Genomic DNA, 18,725 nt, shown 5'->3' with positions numbered 1-18,725 from the left:
GAAGAGGTACACTTGAGCTGTAAAGAGAAAGGGCGAGTGTTCCCCAGGCAAGGAGGGCTGCTGGGCATGTCAGGTGGAGGGGACAGCCCAGGCACAGCCCCCGAGATGCAGAAGAGCCTTGGCCAGTCTCATGCCTCACAGAGGAGTTGAGACGCGATTCTTAGTGCTGGGGCCACTGACGTGCAGGGTCCACTCTCAGGCATCCACCCTCATGCTTAAACCCCACTCCCACCCTGTGTGTCCACGGCACCTCACGTTTTAGAAAGCCTGCGCATGTGCCCTGGCGGAGCCCCATGGGGTGGCTGGGGCAGAGGTCACCATCCTCTTTCTCATCTTAGGGTCCAGGCAGCTGAATGACCTGCCAGGACTTGGGTGGAAGCAGCGGACTCTCAGCCCCCTCTTCCCAAGACTCCTTACCCTGGGTCAGGAGGTCATCAGATGTCAAGCCTGAAGCGACCTTAGAGGCCCCTCTGTCCATCCTTTGTTTTGTGGAAGGGGATCCGTGTTTGACCTAAGGCTGCCCAGCTGGCACTGACCACTCTGACGATAGAGATGGTGACCACTTCACACTGTGGGGACTAGACAGACCCCTCGACCTGCCCAGGCTGCCACCCGTCTGCCCCTTCTCCAGCTGGGCTTGACAGGGCGGCAGCCCTCGGGCTCCCTCTCGGCTGCCGGCAGACACGTTGGCCCCAGCACTAACCATTGACCCCAGGTGCACTCACTCCAGCCTCAGAGAAGCAAAGGGTTGAGTCTGTAGAAATCGGCAAGCAAACATCACACTCCAATAGTTTTCCTGTCTGGAAAGGCAGGCAGTGGGGGAAAGGGATGAAAAGTCTTTAAAAATCTCATTGAAAGGGTTCCTCAGGCACTTTGGACTATGAATGACTTTGCAAATTCTAGTTTCATGAGTTTTTGCAAAGAAATCTGGACAAGACGAGGGAAAGAGGATTTCAGAGAGTGCAGGGTTCGCAGCTGTGGGTGGGGAGGCAGGGGGAGGGCCAGGCCTCCCGTGCTGCCGGGTGGGCTCTGCCTGCACTGGGCTCATCCCTGGCGGGGGGCGGACACAGTGGCACTTCTGAGGCCTCAGCAGGGCCGCCACTGCTCCTCTGACAGGAGCTCTCACAACAGGGTCTTGGGCTTTCACATCCCCGAAGGCACACTGCACAGCATCCTTGCAAGTGTGCCCCACATTCGGACTTCAGGAGACACTTCTGGGGTCTAGCCTGCTTCCGTCAGGCTGCCACTCAAGCTGGATCCCACAGGAGCCTTCCATAGCCCCCATAAGCTCTGCCCCGTTCAGTGTCAGCTATTTCCTGGGCTCCAGCCCTCAGACTGTAGCTGGAGGAGAGGGAAAACATTTACACCTATAACTTATATACTTGCAGAACGTGTTTAGGGCTACCCAAGGCAGAAGGTGCTCAGGGCCGTGAATGAGGGAAGGAAGCAGAGGAGAGGGTACTTGAAGGATGAGCAGGCCTTAGCCCTGTGGGCAGGGCGGAACGGGCAGTGCAGGCAGAGGGAGAGGCAGGAGGCAGGCAAGTCAGAGCTTGTGTGAGAACAACAAAGCATACTTTGAAGGGAGCCAAGGAGCGATGCCCTTGTCACCTGGCTGAGAAATTGGGGCTCTGTCCTGGATGGCAGGGTGCAGGCGTGTCTTCAGAGCTGTCTTCTAGAACCAGGAGTGAACAGGGTGCACCATGAATGCTGCTGAGGAAGGAAGACTTCCTGCCCCCACAAACACGCCCCTGCAGCCAGCGCTGGCCAAGGGGCTGGAGGCGGACAGCGTGTGGGCATGCCCCCAGGGGAGACGCAGGGCAGCCCCTCTCCAGATAGAGAGAGACCTGGGCTCTGCAGTCAGAGGTGCCAGAGTTTGAATTCTGGCTCCATCTTCTACCTGCCGTGTGATGCTGGGCAAGTGACTTTACTTCCCTGGACATCACCTGGAAAACCACGTGGGCCGCTCTCGTAAAGCTGTTGTAAGAACCAGCGCCTCTCAGCAGCACACGGCGCACAGCCCACAGCAGGGGCTCCACATGTGCAAGCTCTGCTCCTCCCAGCTTGTCCAGAGCTTTAGAAATTGCCATGGAGGCAGCAGAGAGGATGGAGCCCTGGACCGGGTCACAAGCCCTGGGGGCACGGCCAGGCTGCCTGGGCGGCTGGATGACTTGGGCGAGTGTCTTCCCCCTGCACCCATAGCATGAGGGTCTGGGGTTTGATCAGCAAATTTGCTTCCAGGTTAAGGGCTCCATGAGTAGGGCAAGGTGCCTTTTGCCGAGGTCGCAGGGACATGGGAAGGCGCACCTTCTGCAGGTAGGAGAGGAGGGGGCATAGCTATCAGGAGCACGCCTCCGCTCATTGCTTGATGACACCCGCCCGGTACCTGCTTGGAGCTACGCGTTTGTGCTGACTGCTGGGCAGCCAGACTTCACCCCAGAAATGTTTCCTGGGGCTCTAATGTAGTGTGAGGGGTGTGGTAGGGCCAGGAGGAGCCGATGGTGGCCTTCCAGGGGCACTGGGGATGCATTTCTGTTGGAGTTGTTTTTCTTTCTTCTCCCTTCATTGAATTATATAGTAAAGGAGAGAGTTTTCAAACAGTAGGTATGTCTGGGTCTGGGCAGGCGAGCAAGTGATTAATCTTAGTTTGTTGCTGCTGACAGCCAGGAGCAAGAAATAATAAAGGTTTGCAGGGTGGGAGGGGTGAGGGTGAGGAAAGGCTGCTGGCCCTTCGTCCACGGCAAGGAGCAGACTCCACTTCCCTCCGAGTCTGAGCTTCCTTGTTGGATCGACACCTAAGGTTCATTGTGGCTGCTGTTCCTGTGGGTGAGCCCCCAGGGCGGTCCCTAGACCCCAGCGGGGCCCCTAGCAGTTGGTGAGTCCCCTGCACAGCAGGACGTCCAGCCCCAGAATGCCTGGACTTCCATCCTTGGTTGCCCTTTCCCCAGCCGTGCCTCTGAGCGTAAGGCCTCAAGGCAGGCAGCTGTGTGCAGCCAGGGCTCTGCCTAGCTCTGAGGACAGGGGCCCTCGGTTCCCGGCTGTCTGCCTTCGTGATCCTGGTTCTGTGTCCCTCTGAGCTGCCAGGTGGGTGTGAGGGCTGGAGGAGGGGGAATGCGGAAGGAAGAGAAGCAGGGCTCCTGCACACAGTGACAGCATGGGAGGGGGTGGGGCTTGCGGGTAGGAGTGGTTAGCCTTGCCTACGACAGGGAGGGGCTTTGACATGGTCCTTGGAGAATGAGGACTGAGGCAGGGCGAGGAGCTGCCCATGCGGAGGAGAGAGCAGCCCAGGGGGAGAGCGAGCTTCCTGCTTTCCCGTCCCCCGTGTCCGGTCTGTTTCGCACCAGCACCTTCCCGTACTCCCCAGGGGAGAGGCTGCTCTGTGGCACTCCCGGGCTCTGGATCAGTCTGGCTTGGGCTCTGGAACCATAGCCCTGCACCTTACAAGCAGGGTAGTCTTGGGGAAGGGGACTTAACATCCTGGAGCCTCGGTTTCCTCATCTGTAAGATGGGCTTTACAGAAGTGTTAACGGAGCGACGGTGTGTGAGAAGTGCTTAGCACGTGCCCAGAATTGCTGTGCTCAGGGAGAGCATAGGGGCACATCGTCTTTGTCGTTGCCTTTGGAGAGCCACAGGCTGTTGCAGAAAGAGCTCAGTGCGGTCCAGGCCTTGTGGATTGTCTAGGCCTGACCTGCAAGTCTCTGTCCATGCCCACATCCACTCCCCTCTGTGGTGGTGGGATTTTAGAGTTTATGCAGGCTGCAGCTTGAGAAAATCCTGCAGTGCTGTGACTGACACTTCCAATCACACAGAGCTCGAGTCCAATCCAGGCTGCCCTCTTCTTGGCTGAGTGACCTTGGGCAAGTCACTTAACCTCTCTGATCTCCCAGTTCCTCATCAGTAGTTGGAGATGATGACCACCTCAACAGGCATTCCCTTTTGTCAGCCTCACTGCCCTGCTGTCCCCCTAGCTCTCCTTCCCTATCTTCAGACATTATGAGTCGAACATGAGTTTTCACCAGAACTTGACCTGGTCTCCTCATCTCACAGGGAAGCATTTGTGTGACAAGCCAGGGCAGCAACTCTAGTACACTGAGCAGAAGTCTTGGGATTTAGGGCACAGAAAGAGACCTTTAGGTCACGTGGCCCAGTGCCCTGTACAGTGGAGAACCTGGGACCCAGAGAAGGGAAGAGGCTTGCCCGGCTCCTGGCGTCCCGGCCAGGCCCTTTTTTCTGGCGCCGTTTGAGTCAGCCTGAGACAGGGCGGGTGTCTGCATCTGTGCCTCAGTGATCTCCCGTCCTTTCAGGGCTGCTGGAGGAGGACGGACTTCCTGCTCAGTGGGCGTGTGGCGTGCTGTCCCTTCTAAAGGGCTAAAGCAGAGGCCATGAGTAGGAGCTGCTGCTGTAGGCGGAACAGAGCTCCTCAGACGCTATTTGCAGGGGACTGTAGAGCGTGCAGATGCTCTGCGGGAAGAAAGGCCGCGCCACTGAGTGACCCGTGAGGGTAATAGATAACGCCCCCTTCAGAATTACTGAGGAACCACGCCCTGCTGCTGCCCTGCCATGGGGACGGCGCCTCTCCTGGCCCCCGCAGCGCAGCGATGCTGGAGCGGGGGTGGGGTGTGGAGAGGCCTGCGCTTGGGTGCGGGAGAGCCAGCTTCACGCCAGTCCAGGCCCTTCTCCTCTGCGGGCAGCCATGGTTTGGGGGATGCCCGGTGGCAGCTGCCGTTCTCAGAGCTGGCAGGCCCTGGCTTCCGGTGCTTATGCCTTAGTGAGAGGCCACGCTAGGGCCAGGGTGCTGGCAACGCTGCTGACATGGGGGTATCGAGCTGTCCGGCTGCAGGAGCGTGTAGGGGGCAAGTGGAATACTGCCTTCGTTTGTACAGATGCGGAGACGGGCCCGCGCTGTCACTGCCAGCGAGTGGAGAGCCGGGATGCAGCCGGCCGGTGTCCTCCTGCCCTGGAGCCTCAGGGAACAGGAATGGCCCCGTGCTTCCTCTCCGGCTGCTCCGGGAGCCCAGGTCGGTGTCTGGAGAGTGCAGGACCTGGGCCACAGGCCCACTGCTGGAGTCCCTCTGGCCCTTTCCCAGGACAGTGGTGACGTGTAGAAGGCCAGAGAGCCGGAAGCCCCTCCCGCAGCCTGTGAGAGGCTGGAAGTGTCGGGCGCTGTCTGGCCTGAAGCGGCAGTGTTGAGGGGCAGCCCGGCCCACGAGTCCGCTTCCCTCTCTGGGTCCAGCCCTCAGGCAGCAGAAGCTGGGGGTAACTGGGGGTCTGCTGTCAGAGAGGGAGGCCGAGGCCAGCTCAGATGGGACAGTGTTGGCCACCATAGCTGGCAAGATAGAGGTTTCCAGAAGCCCCATCTGACCACAGATGTGTCTGGAAGGCGGGTCAGGAGTGAAGGCCTCTGCTGAGGCATCTGCGACAGTTGGTGAAGGATGGGGTGGTGGGCCGAGTTGTGGGAGAACCGATGAGGGTGAGCAAGAGCGAGGAGTCAAGGACCAGGCTGGACTTCTGAACGGCTGGGTGAGTGGCAGCACTGGCAGCTGCACCGTGGAACTGGAACAGGCAGTTCTGAAAAGAGCCAGGAAGCACGCTCTCCCTAATTCAACTGCCCTCTTTCCATGCTGCCTAAAACCCAGAGACAAGAGGTGCCCACACTCACTGCCAGCCCTTTCTTCAGAGCACCCGCCAACCGGGCCCTGCCTTGCGTCCCGCCCCTGGGCTGGGTTCCGTCCCTGAGCTGCGGCCCTGTCCCCTCCAGCCAGCCATGCAGTGTTGCCTCTTGCTGCCCCCAGAGCTCCCTGGTCCCCTCCAGCGTCTGAGCCCCACCCCCGACTACTTTTCCAGCTGGTTTTGAATTATCTCCTGTTGGCCTGCAGAAGTCTGCCTGTGTGGCTCACCCGCCAGGTGAGGCGTTCCAACTGCCCGTCCGTCACCAGGAGACCCCTGTGGCCTGGGACAGCTTCCTTTCTGAGCCACTGGGTGGTCTCTCCAAGTGAGAAAAACGTTTCTTTCCAGTCAGATCCCTAACACCTTGTTAATAGGGTTGGTTTAATTATATTTTTGGAAAGCCATCTGGGAATGGCTGAGGTGGGAGGGCATGCCGGTGCTGCAGGGACAGGCGGGCGATGGGCACAGAGCGTATCTGCTGCCAGTGAAGGGGCAGCAACACGGGGCAGCTCGCAGCCGGGCCAGAGGACCAGAGCCAGAGCCCCACCGCTTCCACCAGCCGGGAGGGTCACCCAGCGCCGCGGCTCTTCAGTCTCTGAGCCTCTCAGCGCCGAGGGTAAGGGCGCAGCGCAAGTGGAAGCTCTTTGTGAACTCAGGGGGGCTGCAGAGTGCAGGCGGGCTGTTTGCAGAGCTGCTGTGCTTACCCCAGGAAAGTATTGTGGTCTGACTGCTTACAGCAGGTAAATAACTCGAAGGGCCCCGGAGGAAATAGGATCAGCCCCCACCCACAGCCATTTGACGGGGCTTGAAGCCACCAGCTTCCTGCAGAAAAATCCCAAGATGCAGGTTCCAGTTCCCCAGACGCTCAGACTGTTACAGCCAGAAGAGGGGTCTTGAATCATCCAGTGAGGACCTCGGCTGTCGGATGAAAGAAACAGCACAGGAAGGGAACGGACCCGCCCAAGGTCCCTCAGCGAGTTACTGGCAGAGCCCAGATGTCCTAACTCCCATCCCGGGGTTATTACCCTCCTGAGCCCCATAGCACTCTGTTTTCTTTTCCTGTTTTCTCCATAAACGTTCTTGGTATTTGAGGCCAATTTGTAAAATCGGATGTCAGATTTTATAGCTCTCATCTTTGCTCCCATAGTTCAGATGCTAACGCTATAAAAATGCTGTTTTGATGTGAGTGTGTGTGTCACACTCACACATGTGCACACCCTTCCACTTTGCTGGGGTGGAGGTCTCGCCACTCCTGGTTCTTAATGCCTCAACCCTGCCCTTTTCTGGGCAGCTCCCCCAGTGAGTGCCCGCCATGCCCCTTCCAGCCATGGGTGCTTTCTGCTACTTTCAATGCTTTTTAATTTTTTTTTTAAGATTACTTCACGCAAGAGGAACATCAGAAACAATTGGATTTGGCAGAGCCAGCTTATTAGAAAGACTTTAATTAGAACCTATTTTGTGCTCTCTTCCTTTTGAAAATTCACATGCTGCTCACAGCCCAGGCAGCTTGGAGACCAGCCTGCCACATTCTCAGCCCAGACATTCAGGGTAGGGCCAACAAACAAATCAGCAATGTGGCTGTCACTGCTGTGTTCCTGCTGTGCCCCAGGCCTTCGATTGGGCAGGGAGACAAGGGCACATCAGACTGTGAGCCTGTAGTTTGGGCGAGGAGACAGGTCGGTAAGCACTGTGACGAAGGGAGGTATGACAGAGAACAAGTGAGGGAGGAAGAAAGTCAGTCTGGGGGGGGGGGGGTCCTGGAAGGCTTCCTGGAGGAGGTGGCATTTGAGCAGGGCCTTAGAGGGTAATAATTTGTCAGGATGTAGCAGCAAGGTAGAAGGATGGTTAGGTTTGGGATTAGGGAGAGGTCTCTGCAGTGTCCTCTCTGTGGTCCCAACTTGAGTTTTTAATTGTCCTCTCCACATAAGCCCCCCTTGGCCCAGGTGACCAATAATATTGTGGACAGAGATATGCCTTGTAAACTCTGAAGTCCTGGTTGGCTCTCTCCAGTTCCTCACAGCATCCCCACTTGGCCCTCAAGGAAAAGGGCTCAGAGAGGCAAGGGGCCCATCGGTGGCCCTGCCAGCACCCCGCTTGCCCAGTCCTTCATCCTCCCCACAGTTCCCTCCCACTCCCCAACTTGCCAGAGAGCAGGCGTGTGCCCATCATTTCCACCTGACACTAAAGATGTCTACCCGACCCAGGCTGAACACAGTGTTCCGGGGAGAAGCGCATTCGCGCTGTGCCCCCGCTCCCTGCGGTCCCTGGTGCCTGTGGGAGAAACTGATTTGAACAACCTGCAAAGTGTGCTCTGGGGCAGTGGATGAGTTCTGACACAAGTGTTGATAAACCCACTGAGACAGCAAATGCAGCAGACAGTATAATCTGGGCGTGCCCAGATGTCAGGTTCACAGTCTCCAAATTTAGCATCATCCCATTTTGAGTTCAGATTTTCAGCCTAGAAAAATACTTTTTCCTGTCCTGAATTGTTCCCATCTTAACTAAAAAAGCCTTCTATGAAGAAACTAGGGTTGACTGTTCACTTCCATGGGAGTTGCGCTTTTAAAAAGCAATCGGTTCCGATAGTAACTTACTTTTTGGAACTCAATTACTTGCAGCCATGCTGAAAAAACCTATAATTAATGTGGTCAAACCCTAGCCAAATAATAAAATGAAAGCTTTTGTTGTGTATCAAGGCAGAAATCAATTTCATTAGGGAGCAAAGAGCAGAGATTTAATTTTTAGACAATTCTCCACCCTGTGGACAGCGCTGTCAGGAAGCTGCCAGAAGGAATGCCCGATGTGAAAGGTTCGGCCTCTGAGCCCAGATTCCTGAGGGCTGACAGTGACCTTTCAGAGCTGCGTCTGCAAACCTTGCAAGTGTGGCCAAGGGCAGTGGCTTTCGCTTCTCACTGCTCTTGGACCTGTGCCCCTTTGGTTTTGGTCAAGAGGTGAATGTTGTCTGCATAAGATGACAGTTGGAGTCGATAAGATCCTGTCCTCTGGGGCTCGGGGGGAGGTGGGAGAGAGAGGTGGACTCAGGAGGTCGACAGACACTAGAAAGGAGTTTCGCAAAGATTCAAGCTGTCCACATTGATTGTGGAGTTGTTTCCAGGCAGCAGGGCTGATGGTAGACGAGGACAGGCCCCCCAGGGACACTGTCCAGTTGCAGGCCCCGACTGTACAAGAGACAGTGAGCAGCGAAGGTGACTGGGATGGGAAAGGACGGGAGATTCTGCCCTGTGAGGACAGCTGGAGAGAGAGGAGCCACCCTGGGTCTGTTCCTGCTTGTCTTGTGGTCTCTAGGGGCCTTCCCCGGGCAGAAGGAGCTGCTGTGGCCTGCAGGAACCAGAGCTCAGAGCTGGGGCCACCATCACTGAGCTGCACTAAGTCATATCTCAGCTCAGAATGTGGAAGGACGCGCCCCTGGGTGGACCCATCAAAGCTTAGGAAGGGTTGTCTTGATGGGGAGTAAGCTTCCCAACACTGGGGGTAAACAACAATACCTGGACACTAAACGTTGTGATTATTACAAAGGAGTTTCCATCATCAGAGAGAACTACAATGGTGGTTCTCAGACTTGAATGTGCATCAGAATCTCTTAGAGAGCATATTAAAAGCAGATTCTGGTTCCAAAGAGACCCAGGGAGCCGCAGGCTTAACAAGTCCCCAGGGACTCTGGTGTGGGCATGCTGGGGCACATTTGAAGAAATTATAGAGAACCGTGCACTCCTCTTGAGCCCTGGGACTCTGGGACGTCTGTAAGGAAAGTGAGTGCTTTCCTTCCTCATCATGTGGTGTGAGCATCACCTGTGTGCCAGGCTTCAAAGGTTTAGAGGTTTGCAGGACCTCAGTGGTCACCTAGTCCTGTCCCTTCATTGCATAGACGGGGAAACTGAGGCCCAAGAGGGCAGGAGCCAGGGCTGGGACCAGGTCCTCGAGGGCCAGCTCAGAGCTCTTTTCACTTGCTTTCAGTGGACTTTAGGGAACGTTGTAAGCTACTCCCCATTTCACAGGTGAAGAAACTGAGGCCCAGATCCCCAAGTGCTGTTGGGAGTTTTCCCACTGAGAGCCACTGTCATTCGTACGATTTGCAAAAGGCCCTTGGCCAGGGTGTCTGGGCGGCTTACAGTCAACTGTGAGCCTTTGAAATTCTGGGGAGGGGAAAACTATACTCAGCTTCCATGCAGAGGCGCTGGGCAGGTCCATCGACTGTAACTCGCGGTTTTTAAAGGCCCTTCTGGACTTTCCTCCTTCACTTTTGTTTTTAAGCAGAACTGCAGGTTGGATCAGATGGTTTGGCAAGGCCCCTTGCTTGCTGTGCCAGTGAGCGCCCTGGGTGAGCTAGCGGGAGGCCCCACCAGCACCAGAGTTGGGCCGGGAAGATAGTGAGGGGAGCATCGAGCTTTAGGGATGAGGATGAGAATGGGGTGGGGCTTGCTGCTCCCCTCCCTGCACGCCCGCCCCCACCTTCCACCTCACCACCCCCATCGCTGCCGACCCCGAGCCTACAAAGGCAGTGCCCGAGGATCCCCTGCAACCACGGGCTGGATCGTGGCCCCTGGTCACCGGGGAGTGGGAGTCACCGTCTCCCCTCTCTGGGCCTCAGTGTCATCTGTAAAATGAGGGCAGGGAACCAAACGGTCCCAAAGCCTCTGCTGGGTGTCCTGTCTCCCTCAGAAATGTTAAAGACAGCAGCGCACACAGTAAGTGCTTCATGAACGCGCGGGCCGCCTATGACCAGTGTCTAAGCAGAGGAACCCCTTTCCCCATCGTTCCTGCTCTGTGCTAACGGGACCCGTGTATGTGATAGTCACTTTGGAGAGTGTCATGGAATCTGGCTCGATGTTTGAGGAAGGTGATCTCAGGGAAGTGAACACCTGCCCAGTCTCCCCCAGTGACAATGCTGGAGCCAGAGCCCAGGCCTCCCACCACAGCCAGGTGGGCTGCCCAGTTGGGGTGGTAGTCCTGTGGCCAGGAGGACGCCTGGCCGTCCGTGGCTTCTGGGCTACCCACATGGCCATGAACGACAGACCAGAGGATGGGGAGACACACTCTGTGCTCAGCCTGGACAGCGTGGAGCCAGCAGACGAGCCCGACGGCAGCCCTGTGTCCACAGGCTCCTGCATACCGGCTGCAGGTGAAACAGTGTCAGAGCCCCGAGCCTTGGCTCCTGCCCAGCTCACTCCTGCGCTGTCCCAGCTCAGACCTCACGACAGCCCTTCTGGGAGGGCGGTGAAAGCTCCATGCCACAGATGAGGAAACTGAGGCTCAGAGAGAGGCACGGCTCAGAAGTGGCAGGGTGGGGACTCAGACACAGGTGTCTGCAGGCGGTGGCTCGTTTGCCCTCGTGTCTTTCAGAGCTGTCCTGCCTCTGTGCCCATCTCATTCTCCAACCTCCCCTGGGTCGGCGCCAGGTTTCCAGCTCCCCTTTGCTTGTAAATGCCGTCATATGCCTCAAAGGCCTCCCCTCGGCAGCTGGCACTTGCCCCGACGCTGCCTTCACCCAGCATCTGCCCGGTCCCTGTTCTGGAGCCTTCTTTAGGTGTGGCACGTTCCCCCCATCTGCTGGCCGGGGGGTGGAGTGGGGAGGTGGGCCTTGGAAACCGCCTGGAGCCCTTTGCAGCCAAGCTGTTGGGCAAATTCTGCATTGTGTCCTAAGCCCTTAAATAAGGAGCTGGATGACCTAACCTCGGTCAGGCCTGCCCGCTTCTTTCACAGCGACGTTCTCACAAAGCCTCACAAGTCCCATCAGCCCCGTTCCATAGATGGAGAACGTGAGGCACAGGCGACTACCGAGTGGTGTGGCTTTAATCTCAGCGCTACTGGAATTTGGGGCTGGACAATTCTTCGTGTGGGGCTGTCCTCTGCGTCATAGGCTGTTTAGCAGCCTCCCTGGCTTCCACCAGACACCGGCAGCGCCTGTGTTTCCAGATGCTGCCAGATACTGCCAGGAGCGGGGTCCCCGCCCCAGCTGAGAACCGCTGCTCCAGGGAGGGGCTTGTCCTGGTAGGAGACCGCCCCTGGCCTGAACGCGTGGGGGTTAGGAAGCCTGCCGCTGTCATTGTGCCATCCCCAAGCCCAGGGGTCTGCTGTGCAGAGTGCTTCACCCGCCTTTCTCCCTGCTCCACCTGAGGGTGGCCATCCTGCCCTGCCTACGTCCTCTTGCTAGTGCTGGGGTGGCCCCACCCCCCTGGGATGTCCCTCATTGGCTTGAGAACTTCAGCGCTGGAGGAACCCCCTCCACCTTTTCCAGATGGGGATGCCGAGGCCCAGAGAGAGGGAAATTACCCAGCCAATGACATCAGTGGGGTCAGAGTTTCAACCCAAGCATCTGACTTCAGTCTAGCCACTACCACCAACCCTACCTGGCCCAAACACAAAAGGGCCTTCATGTTCCTAGAAAAGTCCTTGATTAGAGGTAGAAAGGAAAATATATATATACACATGCTAGGCCCTCTTTCCCCTTCCTGAAGCTCTGGCAACATTTCACACATCACCTCCCACCCTACCTCCACCCCTCCCCTCGCAGTTTTCATGTGCACTTGGCTGAGCCTGAGGACGAACGGGAACACCAGCAGGAGGACTGCAGACTCCAGCCTGACCCCCAAGCATCATTACCGTCCTGCTTACTCACCTCCAGCAAGGGGAGCCTCACTCCCTCCACTGTCAGCCTTGATCAATAATAATCCTCTTGGCTGACACTTTGTTAGTCTTCTGAGAAAACTGCCCAAAATGGGTTCATTTTGACCTAGCTGCTGCTTTGTGTAGCACAAAACAAGCCTTATGTGTCTCCATGTTTGCTAGGAGAGGCACCTGCCAGCTCTCCTCCTGCCCAGAGATGGCTTTTTGTCATGATTTGCTGAAGGCCTCACCCTAAGCCTCCAGATTAGAGCTTGAGAAATGCCTGGGCGTCTTGGGAAGGCTAATCGCAGCCGATGTGTTTATTGAAGGTCTAATTATTTGGCTGCAAATCAAGTCCTTTGGCTCAGCAGCGCTTACATGCAGACGTCTGTTCGTGGTGACTTGGCAGGTGTGTCTGTGGCTTGTCACAGTGAAGGCTGTTTCAGAAAGCAGTGGGCATGCAGGTATTGGCTGTGTGACCTCTTAAGACCCTTGCCCTAGCTCCCTTGACTCTTAGAACATCTCAGCTGGAAGGGAGCTCCGTGCCCCCCACCCTACGCATTGCACAGTTGGAGAACCCCATCACACAGCTAGGAGGACTCATGTCCTGGTCCACTGGCTTGGAAAGCCCTGATGTCCTCTCACTGTGACCTGGGCAAGTTGCTTCTCCCTCGGGTTGTTGGTCATCTGTGCCGTGGGTATCCTGCAGATAATGCCAGCACTCCCACTCTGTGAAGCCACAGGTTGGTCCAGTTGTGGACCGAGGGCCATGGCAGCTCTCACTGTTGGACAGCTTTGTGTCCAAGCTTCCAGACCCTGTGCTGAATGTCACAGCATGTGCAGGTGGGAACCCTCGGGAGATGTTGACCAAGTGCTGTCCCCTGAAGGCCCCATCGCCTCCGGTCTGGATATTTCCCGCAGCAGGCCCAGGCTCTGCTCAGAGCATGCTTCTCTGCAGGCCTGCCCCAGTATTTTGGAGTGGTTGCCCCTTGCTCACAGGTGTGGCGAGGGGAGTTTCTCTGCAGACACCAACCCAGCAGAATGTCCCATCTCCCTGGAGGTCACAGAGCAGGCAGGAGGGAGCAGAGGTTCTGAATCACAGAGCCATCTGCTTGTGGAGGCTGCACTGCCGGCCGTGGGGCAGGGCTATGCAGGAACTACCTGTTCCCCAGGCCCCTGGCTGTCCACAGAGGTAGGAGGTGTCTTGCCATGGTCGCCCTCCAGCCCGGCTCCCTGGGGATGCTCCCTGGCCCAAGGTCACAGCAGAACAGCATTAGAGCCAGGCCTAGAACTGCGCCTACCTCCCCCCGCCCACTGATTCAGCATAAACGTCCGTGTCCATCTCTGCCCGACTTGAGTGACGCCTGTGGGGACAGAAGGACCCAGTGGGCTGGTCTCATGCTCCGAGGGCTCTGAGGGTGAGCGCAGGTGGCCATTGTCATGCTCATGGAGGGCAGGGGACCTGTGACACCTCCCTCCCCTGAGAATGATCCTGCAACCAGTTGTTGAGGGCATCTCAGGTGCACATCTCGTTCTTTCTTTCCTCTCACCAATCTTGCCCCTTTGCACAACGTGAGATTCAAGTGTTTAATTAAAATGACCCCCACGAGAAGGAGAAGAGATGCATGCAGCCACTTGGAGATCTGTCTGGCCCCAGAGTGGGGAAGGCCGGGCCGGGGCCGTCAGGAAGACCAGAGCTTCAGGAGGGAACTTGCCTCACATTCTCGTTTCATTTATTTAGGTCTGGGCAGGGGCCACGGGCCAGCTCAGTGGTCCCAGGAATGATTTCTTTTAGAATCCCAGAGAAAGAAGCTGTTTTGGCCCATTCTTCCTGTGGCCTCCGGTGCCAAGACTTTTGCACCCCTGCAGGGGTGACTGAGCCTCTGGGCAATCACCATGGGTCTGCCCCTCGCCAAACTTGCTCTGCTGGTCCTCACTGGCTCGACCTGGGACTAGCGCTGACCAGACAAAGCAGCCACTGTCTGGCCTCAGAGGAGGCAGCTTCTACCTGGCTTGGCCACACTGGGAGACACGGCGGAGGGCCACCAGCCTGCCCTCAGGAGCTTATAGTCCAGAGGGGAGGATGCATGGGGCCCTCGGTTCCCTGGCTGAGGGCAGACTCTCGCTAGATAGCTGCTGGATGGATGGACAGACAGATGGATGGACTGCCCAGCTGTGTGCCAGGCGTGTACTGAGGGCCAGAGGGGAGTAAGGCTTGGCCTGCCAAGAAGTGTCACGATGAACAGACAGGGTTCCTGGCCTCAGGAGCTCGCAGTGCTGCAGGGAAGCCACACCTTGAGTCAGAAGGAGTCTGAAGGCCCAGCTGGATCCAGTTGGTTGGCTGGCTGAGCAGGGGAAGATGCGGCTGCAGTGGTAGCTTCAGGGCCCTGAGTGCTTACTCTAAGACAAACACAGACAGACAGGGAAATCCTGGCCCCACTGTGTCCCAGGGGACAAGGCACACAACCGCCCCTGGCCTCAGTTTCCCCATCTGTGAACAGTGATAGTTATACCATTTAGCAACGTTGCTGTGGGCTTAAATAAGACAGCGTGTGACCACAGCTCAGCTTGCTGCCTGGTGCACAGTGGAGGCTCCAGCAGCACGGGTGTCATTCCTCCTGTGGTGGCAGTGGGGAGCCAGGACAGTTTTGAGCTGAGGGACAATGTTCTGGGGCATCTCGGTCAAGACAGCAGCTCCTCAGCCCCCTTTCAATAGAGGTGAACCAGAGATCGCCTCTGCATATGGATTCCTGTAACCAGGTCCTACGCACTAGTTCCAAAGGACAATTTCCTTGCCTTCTCCTGCATAAATATTATATGCAAGTATTTTTAAGTCATTTCATTATGAAAAGCGATTTGACATACTATTACCCAGAATTCTTCATGAAATATGCATCAAGCAATTAGGTCTAAAAGCAGGAGGTGAGGCCTCGCCCCTACTCGGGCGGGCAGCTGCGGCTGAGTGATGTTTTATTAAAGGCCGTGATTATGAGACGAGGTGGGGCCTGTTATTAGGCCGGTGCACCCGGCGCGTTGATAATCCTGGTGATGAGGAGGTGCTTTTTGTGATGATAATGAGAGATCTGAACGCGTGACAGCACCAGCACCCCCAGCCTCCCAAGACTCATTAGACAGGTCACCTACCAGAGACGCCCCTAATTGTCACTTTGCTCTCACAAGATGTCCTATCAAAGGAGATGAGGCTGACGCAGGAGCTTGGCAGGCAGCGGCAGCCTGTCCGAGCTCCCCGGGGACCAGTGCCTTCCCAGAAGTGATGATGGGGAGGTGGCGTGGCCCGGGACCTGGCCCCCTGGCCCTGCATGCAAGGCCCCGAGTTCTAGCTGCAGGCACGGCCCACCTTGCTGAGTGCCTTGGGCAGAGTGTTGCTCTCTTCTGCAAGGTTCCCCAGGAGAGTGAGAGGAGACGGTTCCCAGGTTGATTCTGGCTCCCAGAGTGCTGTCCAGAGCAGCCCAGCACCCCTGTGCGTGTTCATTATCTGACCACCCTCTGTTCTCCCTAGAAATTCGGAGTCTTTCTCTTCTTATGCTGGGTGTCGTCTTCTGTGTAGAGCCGGAAGTCATTAAAGCCATCCCTGGCAGCTGTTTTTAAATCTTCACCTGTTGTTAGGTGGCATCTCACTCATGGGGACCTTGTGACTGGACCAGGTTACATTATTACATCACGTCTCTTGGGTGTGTGTTGACAAGGCTTTACATGACCTTTGCATGAGTTGGGGTTTGACAGATTATCTTGAAAAGAAAACCTACTCACCTCTCAGGGCCCACCAACCCATGTGATGGACACGCCATCCCTGATCCCTGGGCTTGCGTGGAGGATCAAGGGCTACGGAGGACTCTCCTGGAGCCGGCTGGTGCTGAGAGCGGGAGCTGGGCTCTGGGGAAGGCTTCCCAGGGAGGGGAGCAGCAGTGCTGCTGATGCTGTACCCTGGGCCAGCCACGTCCCATCTGAGCCTCGGCTCGGCACAGGGCCTCGCAGCCTGGCTCACAGGAAGTACCCAGGAAACATCAGGACTGGGGCCCGTGGGCAGCGGTGGAGGGGGCGTGAGGCTGCCTCAGGTCCCTTCCTGCAGGCAGCCCTCATGGAGTGGGCAGCAGATTATGCTTATATACACAGAATCCAGGACTTGAGGCCCAGAGGCACCCTCAGAGGTCATCCAGCTAGCATCCCCATAGACCCAGTGGGAGCAGCACGGCCTGAGGGGCAGAGAACCACAGGGTGCTGCTGGGCCCAGGGGGAAGGGCCATTCCTGCAGGGGCTTCCAGCATGAGGGGAACGGTCAGGCCATGGATGGGGAGTTATGGGGCCTCAGGTCTCTGCCTTGGTCTCTGAACTTCGTGACCAACGTGCCCCCTCAGTGCAGCCCACTCAGGGTTGTCAACTGGCGTGCACTGAGACTGTGTCAGAGTAGTGAACAGGCCTGGGGGCCAGGAGGGACTTCAGGGGGCGCTGGCCGCTGCCCCCTCGCCCATGCCTGTTGAGGTGGAGACGTCTGTGTGGAGTCTCTGTTACCTGGTGGCCATTCCTAGCTGGTGGCCTGGGAACAGGCCTTCAGCCTCCGCCTCTGGCTCTGTCAGCCATTGCCACCGTCCCTGCCCACTTCCCTTGCTGGGGGTTTTAAGAACAACCGGTGTGAGGAGGTCCTGTTAGCCCGTATGAGTTACTTTTCTTACCCTCCTTAACACTTAAGGCAGCTCCCTGCAGCCACACCCCTCAGTGCTGCAGAGCTCTGGGGTTCAGATTCGGCTCAGGCTGGGTGCTGTGATCCCGTCTACACATCCTGTGCTTGGCACCCCCAGCCATGGATCTGTGAGAATCATGAAACCCAGAGGTCTGGCCCCCCCAAAACATTACCCCACTGGACTCACGCCGAGAGCTGATGTGCCCAGGGCCACAGCCACCTGCGTCTCCAGCCCACGCCCTCCTGATGTGCACCCCGTCTCAGGCAAACCAAGCCCCGGCCTCCTAGAGCACAAAGCTTTTTACCTAGACCTTCCTTTCTTAGCCACACAATTCCCGTGTCCCATTCCAGCAATCCCAGCCCTTTCCAGGCCGGCACAGACTTGGGGTCTCTCCCGGGTGGTAAGTAGCTGAGTCTTCGCTCCAGTGGGGTTGGGCGTTTCCCGCTGAGCCAACACGGCCTCCTCTCCGACAGCTTTGCGCAGGCGCGGCGTCTGCTTCTCCAATGTGCCAGTTCTCCAGCGAAATGACCCTTCACTGAGGAGCAGAGCTTGCTTCAGGCTCTGTAATTAGAACATTGTCAGCCTTAAAAAAATCTTGATTTAAATTTCAGTGCTTTACAGGAATTATTCTCTCTTGAAACATAATTGCTCTCCGAACGATTTCCGTTAAGCCAGGGTGACATCTCTAAATACACTATTATGAGTAGATGTATTGTTCAGGGGCTGCACTTGGTTAAGCATTTGCTCTGCTCATTTGAAAGTGTCCTGGAGTCCAAATGGACGCCTGACCAGAGCGGGCGCTGGGAACGTGGGGACCCCAGTCCTGACCAGAGGAGGTGTGTGCCAGCCCTTCACTGCCTCACAGGGACAGAGCTGGCGCTCAGAGAGCCTGCCAACCTGTGTCCTCATGGAGCTCTCCACCTCACCAGGGGTGGGCCTTGGCCTCCTGGAAGCCAGGCCCCTAGGGCTGGTCACAAGTTATCAGTGCCCAGGGATGGGCTCTGGAGAAGGCAGCAGTAGGTCGGAGCCCCAGCTTTCTCACTAAGTGACAGACAGTAAATTGGACTGTGCTTTGGAAACCAAAACTCCCACAGGTATGGCGGCAAAATCATAACAGCCAGGCTTGGAGCAGAGTGGGCGGGAAAGGACAACCTGGGCAGGGGTAGGCTCCCAGAGGGGGGAGTGCTCTGATGCGGCCAGAGCCCCGTGGGGGGTCAGGGGAGAGGTCCACTGGCACCAGACGGAAGTGGCGTGGCCTCTGCTGTCCATGAGCTGTGACCCACCCAGCTGGTGGGCTGCAAGGGTCCTGGGGCACAGGGCTCTGCTCTGATCTCCGAGGAGCCCACCCACTGCCCTTCTCAGCAGATGCCGGCCACAGAGGCAGCCCTGCCCTGTGGAGCTCTCAGGGGAGTTGGAAAGATGGATAAGTAAGGGCAGTTCAGGAAGGCAAGTGCTGATGCAGGCGTGAGTACCCTCTGTGCAGTCAGAGAAGGAAGGAGCTCTGCCTGGGGGAGCCTGGAAGACTTCCTGGCAGAGGAAACACTCAGGCTGGACCTTGGAGAAGGAGGCAGGGTGTACTGAGCAGAGGGAGGAAGGCAGAGAGGCAAGTGCCTGTGTCAAGGCAGAGCCGGGAAGAGCATCCGATCGCCCCACGTTCCATTGGCCGAAACTAGTCACATGGCTACAATGCCTACAAGCGAGGCCGGGCAGCCCGTCCTAGTGACAGTTCCTTGCTGT

General features: G+C 57.1%; 1 protein-coding gene across 1 annotated transcript in view; it reads left to right on the top strand.

The window, feature by feature from the left end:
- SHB (SH2 domain containing adaptor protein B) overlaps positions 1-18,725 on the top strand; it is a 130,216-nt gene that overhangs the window by 110,120 nt on the left and 1,371 nt on the right. The gene's annotated exons all lie outside the window — the stretch shown is intronic.

The sequence above is a fragment of the Equus quagga genome, chromosome 1, assembly GCF_021613505.1.
Source record: "Equus quagga isolate Etosha38 chromosome 1, UCLA_HA_Equagga_1.0, whole genome shotgun sequence".
NCBI classification, from domain to species: domain Eukaryota; kingdom Metazoa; phylum Chordata; class Mammalia; order Perissodactyla; family Equidae; genus Equus; species Equus quagga.
This window is presented reverse-complemented; position numbering and strand designations above follow the sequence as displayed.